This window comes from Symphodus melops (assembly GCF_947650265.1).
Source record: "Symphodus melops genome assembly, chromosome: 9".
Lineage (NCBI taxonomy): Eukaryota > Metazoa > Chordata > Actinopteri > Labriformes > Labridae > Symphodus > Symphodus melops.
In genome coordinates this window covers 6,971,622-6,993,676 of record NC_136699.1, presented here as the reverse complement: position 1 = coordinate 6,993,676, position 22,055 = coordinate 6,971,622, and the positions used below count along the sequence as shown (strand labels likewise).

At 39.2% G+C, this 22,055-nt stretch overlaps 1 protein-coding gene across 1 annotated transcript in view; it reads left to right on the top strand.

Annotated features, from left to right (window-relative positions):
* Positions 1 to 22,055, top strand: part of mgat4b (alpha-1,3-mannosyl-glycoprotein 4-beta-N-acetylglucosaminyltransferase B) — an 80,306-nt gene that overhangs the window by 17,070 nt on the left and 41,181 nt on the right. The window lies entirely within an intron of this gene.

Here is a 22,055-nt window from a genome sequence, read left to right as displayed (position 1 = left end):
ATGTCTTTTGAACTCTTTAGCATATCTTCAGCCAGTGCTTTACTTTTTGTGAATCAAACCCTGAAAGTTTTCTCATTCCCGATGGTATTTTGAGTCAGATTTAAGTCATGTAGGTTTAGGTGTTTAAACTTGAACTTGTCGTGTTTTCTCTTGGACTTTGTCTTGATTTATTTGTAGTTTTTAACTTGATTTGTTTCATTCTCTTCGGGCAGGACAGTTAACCCTAAGTTGGTCCCAGCGGTATAAAAGTGCTCTGAATAGTCAAAAGACTAGAAAAGTGCAATACAAGCTCAAGTCCATTTACCATTTTTTTACACACACACACACACACACACACACACACACACAGGAGGTGTACTGTAACGTCCTGGGTCACACACACCCCCAAGGAAGAAGCTGATTGGCTGACAGAGATAAGAACTTTCGTTACCACGTCAACGCTCAAGTGCTCTGTCCGTCAAGCGTCTGTTCCCACGGTAACAAAAGCTCCTGTTTCCCCCCTCTGGACCCCCACACCCCTAAACCCTCCACATACATACACACACACACACACACACTCCGCCCCCACCCCTGCAGAAACTAGTCTGTCTGGAACAAGATTAGAAGAAGGGTAGTTTAAGGACCTCAGGAATTTTCTGTGTCATGTCGCTGAGAGTCCTCACACGTGTTTTATTTTGCGGTCAGTGTGAATGTTTTCATTGTTAGAGCAGGAAAAGCAAACTGATCAAAACACACACACACACACACACACACACACTGGTTGTGTTTCTGTCTGAATATGGAGCTCATTTAAGAAACGTCTGCTGGCAGAAGTTGCTCTTGCAAGAAATAAATGCCTCTGAGACTTTACACGCTGACGAATTTCCACTCCGCTTTGTTCATGACAGTCCTGAAGTCTGTAGTGTAACTCTGATTTTTCTGTTACAAACAAGACAACAACACTGAACTCCACCTCACAGCTGGATGCTTTCTAACAAACTTCACATTTCACTGAGGCTTCATCACAAAATCGACGTTGGCTCCGCTCCGCTGACAGTCGAGATTACACTCACGCTGACTGACAGACGACTCAGATTACATAACTGCTGTCATTTCTCTTTTTAGCCAATCTTCCGAAGTGCCTGGTTGCAGTTACCAAATGTAGATTCTAATTTATAAAAATAATTGTGATTGGTGAGATCCTAATGGTTGAGATAGTTGTAATATGAAAGAGTTCACTGTCATGCTGTGACTTGTAGTAGTATCGACCATCCAGGGGTTTGTGGTTTTGTGGGTTTGTGACCCAATATTGGACGATTTCTCGTTTTAATTATTGAAAATTGCTGGCAAACTCATGTGAACTGTCTTAATGGCACAAAAACATTGGCCAGGGGGATCAGTACCAAAACACTGCCAACATATTTGTGCGATTTTAAAACAGTGCTCTGTGTCTTTTTCTCGCTGCAGCTTTTGATTAAAAATATGATGGAGGATCTGAAGTTGTAGTGAAAGTTTTGGTACCTTTCTATACTTTTGTTCATTCAAAGACTTGATTTTATAGTTTTAAAGTACATAGTATCGAAAAGTATCGATTGAAGTAACACCAATTTGGACCTCGCTCCCTCACTAACTGGCTCACTCTGCTCGAGGGTATGGAGGGACACACTGCTGCCTTGTGTCAAGAGAAGTGATACTTGAGCTGAATTAGTGTTTGTGTGAGAACAGACCGCTCAGTGTATAGTCCACTCAGGGAGCCTGAGGGCCACACACACACACACACACACACACACACACACACACACTCTCTCTCTTTACTTCGTGAGATTCAAGGAAGAGCAGCTCAGTGAATTTCCAGTCATCAAAAATCAATGAAATCTCTGTTGGTCTGCAAACATTTCCAGTGAAATGACTCTGTGAACATTACCTACTGTATGGAGGCCCAGAGCGCTCAATGTTATATGACGTTCACAAAATATAGTAAAGGTAATATGGAACAATGTGGTTAAGAAATAAAACTTGCTTGTTCATCCTGTCTGTTCACGTCGAGAAAATATTTATCAGGACGATCAATGAGGAAGTTTTAGCGGATGCTTAACGTCTGCAGTTTTTATTGATAGTCGAGCCGAACTGTTGTTCTGAGCCTTTTACCTTGCATTATTCACCTACAGTGTCACACTGTGATGAAATGTTTGTTTTCGTAAAATGATATTCTTGCATTTCGTTGGATGTTTTTGTGCTTAGTGTGATGTTTTATGTTTCAATCAACATTTTGGGATTTGTAAAGTGTTTCTGTTTCTGATGAAATATTGTCACATTACTTAACATCTTTAAAACAAGTCTTGAGCTCTGTAACCTGACAGACGAACAAAACAAACAATATTCACTCAGTGTGTCTTGATCCTTGTGTTACCATTTCAACAACTAAATGATTGTCATGTTTGAAATCGCTGATGAGTTTTAGCGTCGCAGCGAAAAACTAATTAGTGTTCTGGATGGTAAAGCTAATACTCCAGTAATTAGGCTGGCCCCAGTAATGAGTAACATGCATTAAAGAGATCTGATGCTGACATTATAATTCATACAGTAATTGGATGGTGTGTTTTTAATTTGAACATGTTGAGTAATTTGTGAATATGTGAGTTGGACTGTTGGTCTGTGTGCATGTAACGTGTGTGTGTGTGTGTGTGTGTGTGTGTGTGTGTGTGTGTGTGTGTGTGTGTGTGTGTGTGTGTGTGTGTGTGTGTGTGTGTGTGTGTGTGTGTGTGTGTGTGTGTGTGTGTGTGTGTGTGTGTGTGTACATGGGGGATGGAGGGAGGAGAGATACAGTAAAAGCATCTTCTTCACCGCCCATCGACCGCTCGGCTGTCAGGTCATGAACAGGTTGAAAGTTTTAGACCTTCAACAAACCACAAAATGAAGCCTTTGACCCCCTGTGCTGACAGTTTACACCCCCCCCCCCCCCCCCCCCCCCCCCCACACACACACACACACACACCTCTCGTTCTCTCTCTGTTTAAGGTCATCCCCATCTATATCTATTTTTCCATACACACAATATGAACAGCTGATAATAATATGAATATGAGTATTGTAGGTTCCAATTTCCTTCACTTAATTTCAGAGAAAACTACGTTTAAGTCTACCATGTTGTTTCCAGCATCGGAGGAAATGTTCTGATTGATATATTTGAAGAACTAACCACTGCCACACACTGTGTTGTCTGCAACATCATCAAATCTTAAAGCATCAATGTGGAATAATTTGATGTGCGACTGCACCGTTGGAAAACACACAAAGTGCTCTTTATGAAATGTTCACAAGCGGAGAGAGACAATGTAAAAAAGCCAAAGAAGCATGTCGACTGAAGGGGGACAGTAATATTACTGGATTTTGCACAAATATGACTCTGCTAACAACTACAGCCCATTGTTTGCAAACTGTTTGCATGTGGAGCATGTGCACATTACTCAGATGTCCAACAGTAACATCAGCCTTAAAGAGTGTACTGTTTCGTTTTTACTCTTACTCAAGAATATACAAATGTTTTTTTGATTATTTCTTGGTGCAGCAACTAAAAATGATTAATGAAACTATGCTAAACATAAAATAACATGAGGCGTCTTCCCAAAGAAAAGTGCATCTGGTAGGTTTATTAGAGCATTTCTTATTTTGTTATAGATGTATTTTAATGACAGCTTCTCCCTCTGCCCTGAACTGAAATATCGAATAAACATAAATAAGTCCATCAATTAAAACAAACCTTTTGATATAAAGTGCTGACAAGTTTTTAAAAGCTTCTTACAGAGAGCAGCTGAGTGCGTCTGCAGACATAAATTATTTATTCATATGTGTATTAATGTTAGTATTCACAGTGGTGCATTTAGAGCACACACTTACTTGTGTATACAAACAAAATGTGTTCATGTGAGTACTCGTACACTTTTATATATAATTTTAAACAGCTGCGTATTTTAATGACACAGTATTCAAACTTATCCAGACAGACATGACGGAGAGTTTCTTTGAAAATGACGACATGGGGCACTGAATGGGATTGATTTTCTTTTCATAGGATCAACAAATACTAAAAGTATTCTACCTTTCCTGGTTTTTCTCTAAAAAGGTGTTCAGAGGAAGGCTTCGGCAGCGTATTGCATTCACAATGAGAAAACAAAAATTTGCTCTGTTTTTCTGAATGAAAGAGAAAGCAGCCAGGGTCACAGTTGACCTGGAGTTTAATGAAATGGGGGTTTAGTCCCATATGACTGACTTGCACACAACGGAGGACATAAAAATCCAGATCCCTCACTAATCTGTGGTTCTTTTTTTTATAAAAACGACTTCTGTGATTTCTTTTACTACAGAAAAAAATATCAGTTTTTATGGATTTTTTAAATGTTCAGAATTTAACAACTAAATGACAATGCTTTCAGTGCAAATAAAGACACAACTGTATTCATTTTTGGGTTTAAAACCTGAAAGTGATTAAAAAGAGCTGATGAAAACATGAACGTTTTAAAAATCATACACCAGCAGGCTGTACGTTATAAAGAGTACTTTGAGTCTATGTTGATGAAAACACTGATGTTCCTTTACTTCAAGAGTGTGTCTTCACTCAGGTCCTCTAACTTTAGGAAAATATCTGAAGGCTTTCTGCTGCGCTGCAAAAAGTGACAAACAGCAATGACAGAAAAGCAGGCTTACATTTGTGTATTTGAAGTTTTCTTTATAAAGTGTCTGTAATGATGATTTTTTTGTTTTACTATTCAAACTCATTCATTAACTACCTTCATGTTTGATCATGCCGTTGCTGGTTTTACTGTCATGGTCCTTGACACTGCTGGTTTCACAGGTCACATGTTAAAACAAGTCTGCTCAGCTAAACAATCACGGATTAGGGCTGTCATGGTATCAGAACTTTAGACTTTGATGTGGTACTGCTAAAAATCAAACAATATTCAATCGTGATTGATTAAGTTTATAAGGTTGAGCTGGTGACAGGACACAAATGTTCTAAAGGATATTGTGTCTGTAAAAGGAGCACACAGACACATTGTTGTGTTTATACTCTGATCTCTTCAGGCCGCTTTTTACAGAAAAAAAGGCCAATGTTAACTCTGACCTCAAACCAAGATCTGTTAGTTCTGGTGGTTAAACCATAGGCTGTATATAAACATGGAAGATTTCTCAGGGACGTCACCCATTGGTGACTGAAGAGGACTTTTGAACCCTTTTCTACCAAGGATCATGTAATCCAGCTTGCTTTTATTCCACTGTTCAAAGAAGAACTGGATGATCACCCTCATCCACGAACAGACATGTAAGGATTACTAAATCCAGATTATTAGAGCTTTAGAGGGGACTTCACACTGTGCACTTTCATCTCATGGGGCACGAAATCCTCACAGACATATTAAACCATTGATGTTGATGCCTCTGTATTCTTAAAAAATGTCTTAAAATATCAACTGTTTTTGAAAAACATTAGTTTGTTTGAGCTTGTGATTGGTTTTTCTTGTCTTTTTCCCTCTAATCCAGACGGATTTCAGCAGTCTGCTGGAGGTTTGCTCAGGAGTAAAACAAGGATTAGATTACCTGATCTTTTCCGATAGTATAATCCTTGTTATTTTATTTTGAAAAACCCAATTCCAAAATGTAATCTGATGTGATAGCTTTAATCCTGTTGGATTACTTTTGTAAAACCAGGCCAATAGTTTGTGGACAACTTAAACCGAATGTAACACATTCAACAGATGAACCACGTGTTCTACATGTTAGTCTGGTACCAACATGTAGCTTTAAGTCCCCAGCCTTCTGGAGGTGAAACATTTCCTGGTTTAGTTACACATTTCTATAGACCTCTAAATATTAGCATGGCTGCAACAGCATGCCCCATAGATAGTCCAAGCTACATTTTCAAATCAATTGGTTGGTTTGTGATTAAATTTGCCTCATATATTCAACCTGCTGGTATCATCTGAAAGGTCCATATTATAGACCCACCATGAAGTTGACTTTTGTAATCATGCATTAAATATATTTGCAAGGTTATAGTGGAAACTTGTTTCAAACATTCATTCTTGTGCTTCATTTTTCTCTGAGGGCCGGATTTGTTTTCTTTCTGAAAAATTCTGACGTATTTTACATTTTATAATCGCAGGGAGGGTGCAGAGAAAGTGACTTACAGGATGGAAAGTTTTCATTAATTTGTTCTTCTTATCTCAACTGAAGCTCAGTTTTATCCTCGGGGACTCCCAGTAAGTAAACAGGAAGTACCCAGGCTCAATCATTGACCCTTGTTGGGTCCCTGTGTGTTTGTGGGTAATGTAGTCGGTCATATTCAGCCTCCTGAGAGCTGTATACAGGTGGATTTGGAGCAGCAAGTTTTCGTCCCGCAGCGCAATAAGGCTGCAGCAGGTCGCATGTTGCATAATATCCGAGAGGATTTGTTTGCATTTCCCTTCAGGAGGGCGCGGCATGGAAGTAAACCTGCGTGAGAACAGAAGAGATGTTAATCTGAACGACCTCTTGATGAAGTGAGCCGCGTCGGAGTGCAGGAAGCTTTTATCTTATAGACAGGAAGCTCCACTCCCTGCAGCATATGGATAGGAAACCTATCAGACTGGAACACTTGAGAATGACTGCATTATACACCACTTCCTCCACGTACAGTTTGCTCTCTCATATAGGAAACTAAGTCTGAATTAAAATGCACGGATTGCTCATGTTTTAGCCGAATAGCCAAGTATAGGGTGACCAAAACATGGTCTTAGCATTGGTGGTGTTACAATAACTATAGGAGCCACTATGAACAGCAGCACAGAAACATTATATAGATTATATATAGCTGGCAGTACAGTTACAAACAATTCAAGCTATTTTAAAGTCACAGGTCGTTCAGTGCAAGGTGGTTATAAATGTCAATCTGAGTGGTTACTGTTACGATCAAATAGTTTCTCCAACATTTAGAAGATGTCCCAAAAGCCGCTCCAAAAGCCACATTGTAGCTTAAACCACATTAAATGATCTGAACTGTCCTGAAAAGAAGATCCTGAAAATGATGGAAGCTTGTCCTCCACTTTCTTGTCTTTCTATCAAGAGCGCCCCGCGTGTTGCGTCGCTTTGTTGTGCTGCTGAAAATGTCCCCTTAGTTTGATAACTAAAAGTTAATCTAATGTTCTCCTAAACATGCTAAACGCTGCTGAAAATGCGAAGAGAAAGTCATAATGTGATGATGTATGCATTGTACAGTTTGTGGAAGTAAATATTAATTTGATAATGTTAAGATGCAACCAGGAAAATGTTCCAACAACCTTTAATAACAGATCTTAACGTGGCTATTGTGTTGGTGTTAGTATTCAGAGGATGTCACAGCGTGCATACACAGAACATACCTCAGTTGTGTGTGTGTGTGTGTGTGTGTGTGTGTGTGTCTGTGTGTGTGTGTGTGTGTGTTATCACAGGTTGCAGAAGCAGAGAAGCAGCAGGGTGATGAGGACACGCTTCACAGTCTAGAGGACATCTGATCTGTGTGTGTGTGTAAGTGTGCTGAGTGATTGGACATGGTGTGAGTCAAGCTGATTCCTACATGCACACACACACGCACACACATACATACACACCAAGTGGTTGTCATGGTTACCAATTGGTGCAGCGGTCCACAGACTGAAGTCTGTTAGCGTCTCTGTTGGCTGTGATTTGCCCGTCTGTTGCTTTGATTTTTTTTTGTGTTCATTTCCGGTTTTTTAGTCAAAAGTCAGAAAAGCACAATCAGTCTGAGTTTGTTTTGTCCTGCTGTCTGATCCTGAAAGCTTTGCTCCCTATTCCTCCTGTCACTGAGATTTACGTGCCTTTCGTCTTGATCCAGATCATTTATGCACGAGACCCTGAGACGTTGCTCACATTCTGTGGATGCACAGACACACGCGTATGAATCAGCAGGTGAACTTTTTCTTACCGGTAAACATAAAGCATTATTCCGCCTCTCTCTAAAAGGTGATGATGCTCATCTTTATTTGTTGTTTTGTCTTTCTGCTTTTTCTCCTAAAAGGTTCATGCAGACTGGCTCCATGTTTGGAGCTTGACTGCTGTGGCTCTTAGTCCTGCCTTTCTTCGTACATTTTACTTCAATAACTCTGTAAATTACATTTTTACTTACTGCTTTACTTAGATTAATAAATGTAAGAAAGATAGAGTATCTACAGGAAAGGGTAATGAGGCGTGCGCTCTACTGGAAATCAATAAACGTAAATAAAGTAAATGTATGAATCACTGTCCACCCTTGCAGGCTGTGTCCCACATTCACAGATTGTTTCGAGTGCAATCCGGGGGATGGCTTTATTAGAAAATGATTTACATTAAAAACAAGTCATCAGTCAAATAGCTCAGTGGATCTGTCGTGTCTCCCATGTACAGAGACTGTAGTCCTCGTGGCAGCAGCCATGGGTTAGAGTCTGACCTAGGCTCTTTGCTGTATGTTGTCCCCCACTCTCTCTCCTCCAGCATCTCCTGTCTCTCCTGCACTGTCCTATGTCATTATAGCAGATAGCTTATTATTAAGAAGATGGACTTACAGTGATTCAATGTGTGAATGTGTTTTTCCCTATTTTTTCTCGTATTCATGGTTCTTTTGGGTGCCTTTTCAAAAGGCTCACAATGATCTTATCAATGTGCACTTACTACACATACCGAGCAAAAACAACTCTTCAGGTTAAGGGAGACACGAGGAGACGAAGCCAGTGACACTTAAATGAGGCTATTATTATTGATAAGATTTTGCAGTTCTGACTGCAAAGATAATTATTACTCTGTCAGGAAATATAAGAGCACATACTGAAGGTGACCCTATCCTGGCCCTGAAGATAAAAATCTATACGTATAGACAGTCATTTCTTTAAAAGATAAACTAGATTATATTCATTATTCAGAGAAAATAAGCATCAAAAAATCATTCAGTCACTTATTCCCAGTGAAACCAGTGAGTTCATCTGGTGTGACAGGATGGTAGGAACCAAAATCTGGCAGAGTTTTGGTTCCTACCATCTTTTTGTCTCTGCTCCTATTGGATGTGACAGCTCGTATTGAAAGGAAGCGACACGTGAAAATATCTCAGCGCTGCCAAACCAACCAGGGTGTGTGTAAGTGTGTTTGTGTTTCTGTGAGTGAGAGTCATATTCTTAGTCAGCCATCAACGTGCATGCACACACACACACACACACACACACACACACACACACACACAGATGCTCACACTCAGACAACAGTATTGACTAAAGGCTCAAATAAACACAAATCCACTCCACATATCGACTGAAACCAGAGCTCAGATGTTCTGCTCACACACACACACACACACACACACACACACACACACACACACACACACACACACACACTCACCACTTCTATCGATGAAGTCATAGTGTTACGTGAGACTGTTTGGGTTTCAACTTAGGAGACATTGTGTTCGATTCATATGATACAAAATAGTGAATAGAATTCCCGGTTGTATGGGCGATAAATAGGGCTTGTGGATAAAATATTGTCAACATACTGCATCAAAATGTATGTGTAACAAAAAGAAACAAAGGTCATGTTTGCTGAATACGGATCAGGGATGTGGTTCTTTCGGGTTTATCCTATGTTTTGCAGACACACAGATATAGCTTAAGATACAGCACTTGTTTTGGAATTAGGGGGAACGGTACAAATGTGCTGTCTTTCATGGAGAATTGCAACGTAATAATACTAAAAACTTTAAATCAACCTCGGATGACCTGTAGTTCTGTTGGAAATATTTAGGAAAATAAATTGTTCATTGTCATTTTTTTTGCCCAACAGTTTTATTGTTTTTTTGTTTTTACAACATAAAAGAAGAAAAAACAAACATACGTTAACAGTTCAAATGACATACATTCACATACTCACACGTTTTTAGAGTAAGAAATATTTCTTTTTTCCAAATACCAAAATAAATAAAATAAGATATTCTCTTCACTTTTACAATGTCTGTTCAAGTGAAGCCTACATTCCTGGTTTCTAAAATGTTCGTATGGTTCCCAGAGCTGGACAAAGTCTGTTTATGGTCAATTTTATTTTGGGTTTAAGTTGTGATGATTCAGAATCATTTTAGACAAAGACAGTGACCTTTTGTCTTGTCATTTTCCTGGCACCTGTTTCCCAACATCAAATCAAACCATATGGTGCATGCATCATTCTAAACTAAATTCACAGTTTCCGTATAAAGCACCATCTGTTCAGTTTCAACCGACACCTGACAAGTGATTTGAATTTTCCATCGATGTAGTATAAAAACTTTAAAAATATCTGCAGTTTTTCTTCCAACACACCTGACTGAGAGCAGACCAATGCTTTCAAGCTTTCTCTCCATCGTTGTTCTCTCCATCTGTTCGTCTTAAGAGGAGAAAAACAACCTGCCTTTGTTTATTTCATCCTTTTTGGCGAACATGCTAATGCTCCTAACAGCTTCTTTCTCCTTTGTGTCTGCTTTGCTCTTTAGTTTCTGATTTTTCTTTCTGTTGCCGGGTTTCTTGGCCGTCGTGAAGCTTTGTCCTGTGCTCTCCGTCCTTGTTTCAGTCCGTCTGGCCCCGATGCTAATGCTCCTTCCAGTCCTCGGCACTGATCTGTGTGAATTCGAGGAAGAATAGTGCTTTGTTTTTCTGCTGCTTTTCAAACTCCAGCTCCTGTTCTGAGTTTCTGTTTCCCTCGCTTCAGTTTTTTTTTTTTTGTTCTCACACCTGCAGATACCTGTCAGATCAGGAGATAAGACTCAGGATGTCGACATTGATGTGCATTTAAAATAAATTAACCAAGGAGCAAGAGAGAACGACTTCTCACTTTAGTAATCAGTGTGAACAGTGGAGGTGGATTGTGGGAGTCTTGTGAAAAATCACAGGCGAGGTGTGAGCATTTGAAGTAATGTTTGATTAACTTTCTTCAAAGTTTCAGTACAGAAGAGCTGTACCACAGACACTGAATTTAACGGATTAATGATCGATCTGGAAGTCAGAAGTCGGAGCTGGAAGAAGTCGTCACTCCTGAGTTTAGTTTGTGTTTTGAAAACAAACATGTCCACAGGTAATCATGGACAGGAAAGCATGTGCAACTGCTTTGATGTGACAGACGCCAAACTATGGTACCTAAAACAGCTTTCATCGCTGACACATGGGAAAGACATTTTGGATTTTTAGGGTAGTTTAGGAAAGTTTTTATGATCTTTAAAGTTTAAATCTGAAACCTCATGAGATGCTCGCTGCTCTCAAGATTCTTCAGTTGAAAAACATTTTGCAAGTTATGGTGGTTTTCAACCTGACAGAACACGAAAATAGAAAAAACAAGAGTTTCAATTAAGCTGGGTACAAATTCTTAACATCACCAAAAGAGAAATGTATTATAGAGATAGAGATAATAGATTAGCAAGAAGGGCCACATTTTTGCTACTAGTTAAGTAATGAAGGAGTAGAAAAATAACTAGAAGTGATCTGCTTTTTGTTTGGATTAAAAGAGGACTGATATAAAAGTTTGAACATTTGCAGACAGAACTGAAAACATCTGTTAAACTCATATTTTCTTTCCATTGTTCCGTCTGTCAGAGGTTGTTTGTGCGTTTGCTGATATGAGGTGATAATTTTGGCTCTATACAGATGAATTTAGAAACACTCTGTGGGTCAGTGCTTCTGCCAGATGTACATGAACACACACACACACACACTCTCTGAGCTTTTTCAGTGAAAATACGACTACTTCTTAGTCCCACAGAGCTGTACATGCCGACGGCTGGTTCCTGAATTTCATCAACGATAAGATACGATAGAGGCACTTTATTGTCTCCTTCAGGAATTTTGTGTTCGAGTCCAGCGCTGCCTCCACCCCTCTACAACCAGATCCACTTTAAATAGTTGTATATTTTAGTGATGTATTCAGTGGTCCTGGTCCACATGAGAGTATTGTAAGGACTTTCAGTGATTAATATTTTGGATAAGTGTTGAGATTGGAACTGTTAAAAACCACTCTGGGACAGTGACCAGCCCATCTCTCTCTTATTTCCTCCTAATCTCACACTTTACCCTGACTCAGCAGGTAAAACACAGCGCTCCACTTTCCTGTCAGTGGTCCTGTTTCTGCTCTGACATCCTGTTATGACATTTATTTTAACTCCCTCTGGTTTTTATTCCGTTCGTCACAGTGTTATTTTGAGTTTTGAACACTTCCTGCTGGGAGCCTGATTCTGTTTCTTTAGTTTGTTTCTGCCTTTCAAGACAAATTGTCAGTGTGGATACTGTAGACTTGTTATTACTTGGACTGTTAATAAATAAACTAACTGTATTGTTCCTTTAACACTTTGGCTGTTTACTGTCAGTCATCACATTTTTTGACGCTTTCAGTACATCATTTTTTAACCAACGCATATTACATATTGGATATTTCGGTATTTTGTAATATATTTTCTAACTGAGACAGGATTTCCAGCCGATGAGCCTCTGCTGTAACAAATGGCTGCTGTCACTCAGGCTTCATGCATTAATATGTACAATCTATCTGTTCAGTTTGGACCTTTTTGTCCCTGGAAGGGAAATTTGATTTACAGCAGTGGACACATCAGATAAACATAAATAGGACAGCGCAACACAACCTGATGTAATACAACCAAGGATTATAAGAAAATGTTACTGTTTGTTATGATGTAGATGGAGCACTGAGGGAATGCTCCTTTCAAAATGCTAGTTTTCAAAAACTACAAACCCTGCCTTTAAGAAGCGAAATGTTGATAACGCTTGTTATCAACAATGTTTTGGGTTTATCGGACTTTACTTCGATCGTATTGAGGTTTAAAATTCTGGCTTTGCATCAACCCTAATCGCTGCTAATGTGCTCATTTGCAGAGCAAGTGATAAAAATCACTTGTCCATTCATTTATTTCTGTCTCTGCATGTGTGTAGTGTGTTTCTCTCTCTGATTAAACACCATCTGTCAGGGGAGAGAAGGTGCTGGCGAGGAAGGGGGTTGGAGGGTAGTTGAAGGAGGGTGCAGAGAGACCCCCTCGTTACAGACCTTGTTAGTGACTTCGTTAGAGAGTGCCAAACCAATCTGTCCCTGCAGCTCAGACATGTGAACAGCATCTTCCATTTGCTGTAGCATGAAACCAAAACACAAAAAAACACACAAAGAATACATTTTCTCCAGGACAGCGTTAACATTTCTTACAGGTATCCATTTCTCGTCGAGGGCACAAACTCTATTTCCCTCTCAGTGAACTGGAAAATAAATACAATTACTTAAAGAGATTAATTGACAAAGATTTATGAATGCATGCATTTAATAACCATTTTCAAAGTGATTATGAAAAGTAGAATTCATCAGAACATGGATTTATTCATCTCGTTCTGCGCCGTACATCTGATTATAATTCTGTGGTAGATTAAACAAATCAATAAATGTGATATATCTGCATCAACTGTGGTTCAAATAAGACTGTTGCACTTTGATAATGTATTCTGCATATTATTCCAAAAATGTCATGCACACACACGATAGACAGAATATTTCCATTTTTGCCCTTATTCCTTATTAAAATAAATACTAACTGAGCTGTTTATATGGCTTGCATGTCAACATGCCGCTGTGCATACTTTACCACAATGACCATCTTTAAAAACGGATGTTTACAGGATGTTATGGTAGACGAATTGAAAAAAATCTGAGCCTAACAGTTAGGCTAACCAGAGAAGTCCAGAAAATTCTGCAAAAGGCAAGAACAAAACGCTAACACAAAAGGTCAAAAAGAATAAATGCCCTTCAAAGGAACACATCTAGAAAAGCAATAACGCAATACAACTAAAACAATCAATGAAGGAATAAAAGCAAATAATGTACATAAAAGGTTCATACAATTCTTGCTCAATCTGACCATAGGTTTCAGCTTCTGCTGTTTGATTCTATACCTGCCCTGTTTTGCAATGTGCATGGCAGTGACGGCTCGTCAATAGAGGGCGCTGTCCAGACACTCATCCCAAAGAGAATGACCTTCAAAAAATAAAATAAAGTATAAATATACGGATTGGTGTTTCTAGTCTTTGCCACAGTAGTCCAGCACTTCCTCTGTTGACGCTGCTTATAAGTTGCACATGCTCATTTGCTCTGCTTCAAAAAGAGCTTTGATGAAGAAAAGAAAATGCTCATGAGTACATTAAAGTAGATCAGACAAGCAGGCCAGATTAGCATGAGTCATCAGTTTGTCTCCAGGACACATAGTCCTGTATGAGTGCACATGGAGGTTTCTTGTTGAGTAAGTTAAGTTCCTAAGATGAACACATCCTGGATGAAAATGTACCAGCTGCTCCTGCTGCAGAGCTGCCCAAAAAACACACATGAAACAGAGAATCCAAAACTGCAAAGTAACAAAAACAAAAGTTTGTTCTTAACACACCATATCTGTGTTTTATAATAATAATGCATGTTAAACTAGAATAGCATTTACATCTCAAAGGAGTGACAATTTATATTCCTTACTTAGGCTGTTTATTCCCACTAATGAAACTCACAGCTAACTCCAAAAAAGAAATAAAGTTGGTATCTGTTATTGTTAGTACATTCCCTCTGATGTTTTGTAGCTCGTCCTTACACACATTTAGCCAGAGAGCCCTCGACAAGTGAGCAGATATTCTCAACATGTCCAGATATTCTTTATCCTTCTTGCATATGGGTTGTGGTTTCTCTTCAAAACAGAACATTGAAAATATCGAGCCATAGTGAGCATCTGTTTAAAAATGCAAGATGCAACATGTTTTGCATAGGTTGCATTTTTTTAAGGATATTTTTGTTGCAAAAACTGAAATCATCTGACTTTGGTTGTTTGTTCCACTTTTGGTTGTGAATCAGTTTCATGTGGTGAGCAGTATTTGAGAAATAGTTTTGGCAGATATGGAGCTGTTCAAACATTTTGAAATATCTGCTGCAGGTGCTCTGAAAAATATGTCATATAACATGTAGGGTTCTGTCCTGGAAGCATCAGATAACTGACTTCTTTACTCAGAATCAGTCAATTAATCAATCAGTATCTGACTAATAATCAAAAACAGAGACATTTATTGATCAGCGAAGAGGGTCAGGACTCATTTGCAACCCGACCACAAACACCGCCTCCTTCCTGTCAACTGCAAAACCAGAAGACCATTAAATGTGACTCATCCTGTAGTAATCTGTGTGTGTGTGTGTGTGTGTGTGTGTGTGTGTGTGTGAGAGAGAGAGAGAGAGAGAGAGAGAGAGAGAGAGGATGCTGGGTAATCTCATTACCTGGGTGGTCTCCACTCTGTGACAGGTGGATATTATATTATATTATAACATACACACACTTACACATACACTTGCACACAAATTGCACTTATACAGCGTAGGATGACCACCCTCTGAACCCTGCTAAGAATGTGTGTACGTGTGTGTGTGTGTGCGTGTGTGTTGTGGTATTACAGTGCAGGATTACAGTGTATTAGTGCTGTTTATCCGTCTACATTGAGCTATTGATCTGAGCCAGTCTAAGTGTTTGTGTTTCTGCGTGTGATTCTGTTTGTGTGGATTGAAAATTACTAGAAAAAAAAACAGAAAACAGAAAAAAAATCTCATCCCCCCCCAAAATCTTTAATTCAAGATTTATTTTATTTTTTATTTTTCTCACATCTGCATACATGCCAAATATAAAAAATGCTGCTCTCCCAGCCAACAGCGGTATAAAAGAAAAGCAAACATTTAAACATTAGTCTGCTTACACGACAATGAAGGCCGTGGCCAATTAAAGGACAATTTTGTGATAGGTTGACACTTCGGCAATATGCATTAAAATATGTACAAAATAATAATTAAAAAAAATGGATGTTCTTTTTTTAAACTGTTGGAAACAGAAGTCCTCACTGAGTCGTGCTCGTTATGGTCCACTCGTTCTTGTGTTTACAGAAAGTGTGTGTCATGTCATTTCTGAAGCCACTGATGTTATTGTCTTTGATCAATTATTGAAACAGGCTGAGTGAACGCAAACACACAAATGACCTCAGTTACCTCGGGGTCAAAGGTTAACACATGAAGGAAAAAGGCTTTAAAACGTTCTTTGTGTGTTTTTATCTCTCACAAACACACACACTGTGTTGACAGTGAGTTGATTTGCCTTTAAAACAAATTCAAAGAGGAGGAAAAAACCTCCTAAGTGTGCCATGCAGGCTCCCCCTACAGGCTAGAGAGCGTATTACAGCCGGTTATTCCTGGTTATTCAAAAGGTTGAATCTGGATTAAAATGATCTGGATTTGGTAATCTACTCTTTGTTTCTACCAAGGACCATGTGACCGTTTTTTCAAAAAGATGAATCCAGGCCTCTGCTAGCATCAGGATCATCCTGAGTTTTTTGAATCAAAGTTATCACAATCCTCCTCAAAAGCTTTGAACAACACCAACTGGAGGTTTGAGCAGGAAAAAAGTCTGATCCTATCCGATTTCATAACGCTATTTTTTTTTTTTTTTTTTTTAACAACCCGATTTCTCCATGTAATCCTGTCTGATAGCTTTAATCCTGATTACTTCTGAACAACGGGGCCCAGGAGATAAAGATGTACATTTATGACGAGAGACTAATGGGGAATCCTCGTTGATCAAAGTGAGTCGGAAAAGAGGGAGAGAGGTGGGAGAAAGAAACACGTCAGGAGACTGGAACAGCTGTATGCAGCTGTTTATTTTTAAACTTCGTTATTTCAGTTTCAGCAACTTTTACACATATATTCACAGTTTCCATTTTTTTTCTTTCTGTCCTTACAGCTGTATCTATAGTTTTGAGATTAATTTAACAGAATTCAAACTAAGGTCCAGCTTTAGGTGCATTACCGTAAATTCCGTACTATTGAGCGCACCTGGATATAAGCCGCACCGGCTAAAAATAAGTAAATAAATGTATTTGTACATATATAAGCCGCACTTGATTATAAGCCGCAGGTGTCCACGCTATAACAAGAGCTATTTACACAGACGTAGGCTACCGGTAACATCCGCAAATACTGTAGCGTCCGTACGGACGTTAAAGGACGACGAGAGCGTTCAAATAATAACTTTTAATAAACCGATCACTGTCGGCCGTGACCACACCGTTTACAGCAGAGAGCAAAACCATAACTTGCCGTAACAATCCAACTCTCTCCCCCAGCGTTCTCTCATACAGCCACTCAACACGTTCTCGCTGGTGCATTCACTGACTCTCCACATAATCGGAATTATGAACACATTATCAACTACTGACTTTACAACATGAACCGTTACAATACGAAGCCTAGCCGACGGTGTCTGTAACACGGCTGATGAAAAAGATGACCGTAATATATTTCACAAGAAAAAGTCCATCCATTCACTGCCTCAGAATGACTTCATTACTCACTTCCTCAGTCTCTGTTGTCGCTGTCAGTGTCATCTTAACGTGCAGCAGCTCTGTTAGCTTCTTTGACAGCCAGGTCGGTCGCCTTTAACTTGAAAGCTACATCATATGTATTTCTCCGTGTGTTTTCCATCATGAGGGTGCGTGCATGAAGCGCAAAATGACTGATATTAAGATCCGACGTGACGAAGTCAAATGTTTTTGCGGCAGAAGCTCATTGTCCCCCAAGAAAAATCCATGCATTAGCCGCACCGGAGTAGAAGCCGCAGTGCTCGAAGTGTGAGAAAAAAGTAGCGGCTTATAGTCCGGAATTTACGGTACTTAGAAACAAGACAAAGATACGCAGGGTGCATTTTTTCTCTCAACAGAAAGTGTTTTTTTTTCAGTGGAAGTGCAACAAAGACGTGTCATCACATTTTTTTGTACTGTAGTTTTTAAGAACTCTCCATGTGAGCCACAGACGGAAGGTTTCTTATCACATACATCTAACAAATGTGACTGTCAGACTGTTTCAAACAGGCAGTGTCAGAACTTTAGAAACACAAACTTCCATCAAAATAAAAGGACTTTAAATCGTTCTCTTCACTCCACAGGGTTATGTTTATTATCTGTCTGTATCCACTCAGATCTTTACGATCATCTGAAGCCACTCTGCCCTCCAGGAGACTCGTCCTTCAGCTCTACCCTCAGGGGTGACAGAAGCAGCTGCTGAGAGTCTGCACATTTCTGTCTTCATTCAGTAGCTCCATGTTTGTTTCTTCTTCATGAGGACATCTGGTCACTTACAGTACAGCTTCTGTGACATGTCGCCCAGATGTTTCCCGTTGATCTGCTCAGTGTCATTGATCTAAATATTCATGTAAAACAGTGAGAGCTTCTTTTTTTTCACCAGCCACCATACAGGGAACATCTGTGGCTGCAGGAGAGAAGCACCACACCCTGATACTGAATTTTACACCAAGCTCTAATGACAGTTTTAGTCCTGGTAAATCTTCCAACAATCTCTGCAAACATTTGTTCAGTGTTTGCTCTTAGTCTTTATAGACAGGAAAAGAAATCTCCAGGGTCTGTTAAAACCCATTTTACAGAATACAGACATATTAAAAATTATGACAAAGCCGATGCAAATAAATTTTTACTGAACTGACAAAAAAGCTCTTGTTTTCAGGTGTCTTAATCGTTGTGGATTTTATAGATCAATTACATTTTCCTTTCGACATCAGCCTGACATTAATACATTCATTATTTTATAACATTAACTATATTGTCTCTTTTGGCACACTGTTGGTTTGTAAAGGAACAACTTTGCTGCACCTTAATGGCTCATTTAACTTTAAGTAGTAACTTAAAGTAAAATCCACGTCGTCACATCACCCATTTCACAGTTTTATGGTTCCCTTCAGCTGTTTTCACTGACGTTTGGATCCGTAATGAGTTCCTTTTTGCTTATTAAGTACTTTAATAAAACAATAGAGGCAGGTTTGTACTTCCTTCCGAACATAGCTGTTATCCTGTTCCTTTGTATAGTGTTTGTTGGACAGTGGCTGTCTGTCTGTCATAGAGTTTGTCTTTAGCGTGCAGGAACTCTGAGTTCACAGACTGAGTGCTGCAGAGAGGAGATTATTTCATCAGTGCAGATAAATAACTGGGTAGGAGCATCATTAAAAACCCATCAGCCAGCACAGTGTGTGTGTGTGTGTGTTTGTTTTTGTGCGTGTGCGCGGTCACACACTGCCTTCAGTTATCAGCAAAACAGATGTGACTATTGTGCTCCATTAATGAGGGTTTCGGGGAACAATTACAGCGAAATGAGATCGTTTCGGTCTGTTTTTACTTTTCCATCAATTAAAGTTCAGCTGAGAGACGCACAAAACACAACTCTGATTTTACATGTGCAAAAACACAAAATATCTCAGCAACTGCTGCTCACCCTAAAAAGTGAAAACACTTTGATATTCTTGCAGATACTACAACCACTACATTTGCTGCTACACATAATTCACCTCTCACACCATTACAGGCACAAAAAGAAAAAAAGCAATACGTGACATTTTGTAAAGCAAAAGATTTGCTTTCACTGTTCATGTGCCACTTTCTCCAGTTACATGTAAAAATTGACAAAACTTTCAAAATCCTCAAAACTTTTTTTTTCCTGAGACCTGAGGTGTTCAGGTCTAGTTGCTGAATGTTGACTGTCCCACAACAATCGATAGATCAAACCCCCCTTTTTACTGGCGCTGTATTTAGGCAGTAAAAAAAATGCATGTGTGGTCTCGTCCCGCTGAAATGTGTTTCTGAGCAGTCGCTGATCGTCACCCCACTCTCAGCTTGTCTGAGCTGCTGTCTGCGTTGTCGGAATAAAACAGAACAGAATGAAACATCAGCGCTAATTCTCTCACACATTTTACGTGGGAGATTTTGCACAACCCCACAGCATTGGATACCAGGCAGTTGCAGAATGTTTTTCACTGGGTGAATAAATCAATCTGCCTCTTCTTTCTTGAATGTTCGCACAATTGAAAGTCACTGTAGAAGTATCTGCTGAATTAATTAGCTGTATTACACATCAGGGTGGATTTTAAACGTTGCTTTACAAACATATGACAAAATGTGACAAAGTGAAGTCATACACTTGAACTATAAAATATAAAGTAAAGAAAGTAAGATATTTATCAGATGGAAAAGTTTAGAGTGATTCTCGATGTTCGATCAAAGTATAAAATGAATCCTGTAAAGGTCTTACGCATCCATGTTGTCATTTATTTTATGAAGCCCATCACCCTCAGACAGTGGTGACATTAAAGTCAGAGCGCTGAATAAAGTGAATGGAGATGTCTGCGTGTGGGCCTTACAGGGATTACAGCAGATTTACCTTCACACAGCATTAACTCAGCGGGATGATGGAGGGATGATGGATGATGTTTGCTGCAGAAGATGAAGGATTTTCATGTTTTTACTCAGATTATGTCGTCTTTTTTTCTGCACCTGTTGATCGGGACAAGCTGGTACTGTGCAGTCAGTCCCATCAAATATCTGTGTGGTGTAATCCTGTGAAGCCGGAATCTGTCCAGTTTTTCTCTTGGTCACTAACTCCTAACAAGGAATTTAGAATATGAAGTCAGAAATCAAAGAAATTAGATTTCAAACAGCATTCATTATTTTCTTCCTGTAGTGTCGTTGATCAACAAACAAATTCATGATGCTTCAGTCTTAGGTTATCAAAGTAATCTATACTGTTTTGATAATACATGTTCTAAAATGATACATTAAACAAATTCAAATATTATCATAAATTACAGAATCAATCATGCACTGGAGAGGAATGGTATTGAAAGGTTGCCAATGTATTTGTGCAGCCGCAGTGTTCCTGCAATTTGCAGCAATACTGGTGATTATTAAAAACAAATTACCCAATATTGCTGCCTGAGACTTCTATTTTCATGACAACCTTTCTTCTGTCGATTACAGATTTGTTTAAGATTTGCATCAGCATAAAAACAGTTATTGTGACATAACTGATGGATGATGACAGTCTGAAGCGTTTACCTCCTCAGCTACTCGATGCAAAGAAAAACAAATTTGTATCAAAAAGTGAAGTCTGGGAAAAGTTCAGGGACGAACAACCAATAAGTCTGACGTTCATTTGCCAAGTGTTTTGTCCATGAAGTCAAAAACAGGCACAAAAAGAAAAGCCTTCGACAATTTTCGACAGCACAGAGCTAATCTCATTAAAAGACTTTGTGGTCTGATCCAAAAATACAACAGACAAAGCAATCGACTTTCAGGTGTGTTCCAACAAATATGAACAGGCTCAAGGTTGTCCCTTTGTCCAATCTTTGAATTCATGGTAATCTCTACAACACCGTTGCACCTCTGCAGGGGTTTCCAAAGAAGATTAGGAATGTGCATGACAAAGACAGAGCAAACTGACCCTTAATCCACCAGAGGACGTTCTGGGGAGGATTTTCAGAGAGAATCTGTTATAATAAGGCAAGACCAGCAGGTCAATCTGTGTGTGAAGGTAATCGTTATCATGACGGCCTCAGGAGTCCATTAGAAAACAGATCAAATCAAACAGCTCCACCAATATAATAAGTCAGGGATTTCACTCTCCAAACAGGTAATTAGTCATTAACTGCCCCGTTTAACATTATTATATTATGTGTTTTAAACGTATTTTAGCTTTAGCTTATTTATTTTTTAACGAGGGCTTTTGGCATTCAAGAATTAATTGAGTTGTGTTTGAGGTCTGAAATCAATGCTTTAATCATTTAGAATCTCATTAATAGTGAGCCAATCTGTTCGTTTCAGTGCACCTTAGTTAATTCACCATCTCTCTGCAGGCTGCAGCCAAAGTGATGGTAATAAACAACACGGCGCCTTTGAATGGCTCCGAGAAGTCAAACGTAATATCCACCTTCTGACATCAAAAATTCAACGTATTTACCTTTCAGTTTAGCTGTTTTCATTCCCTTTTCAATGAGTAGCGAGAAATCAATGTAGCGTTATGAATATGCTCTGCTGCTTTGAGTTTTTTCGCACAGCCCTGCTTATGAAAGCTCACAGAAAAGGAAGTCTTTCATTTTGAGCTGCTTGCTCCATCAAAACACCCAAAAGTTAGTCGCTGCTATCAGAGGATGTTTTCAGTCTCTT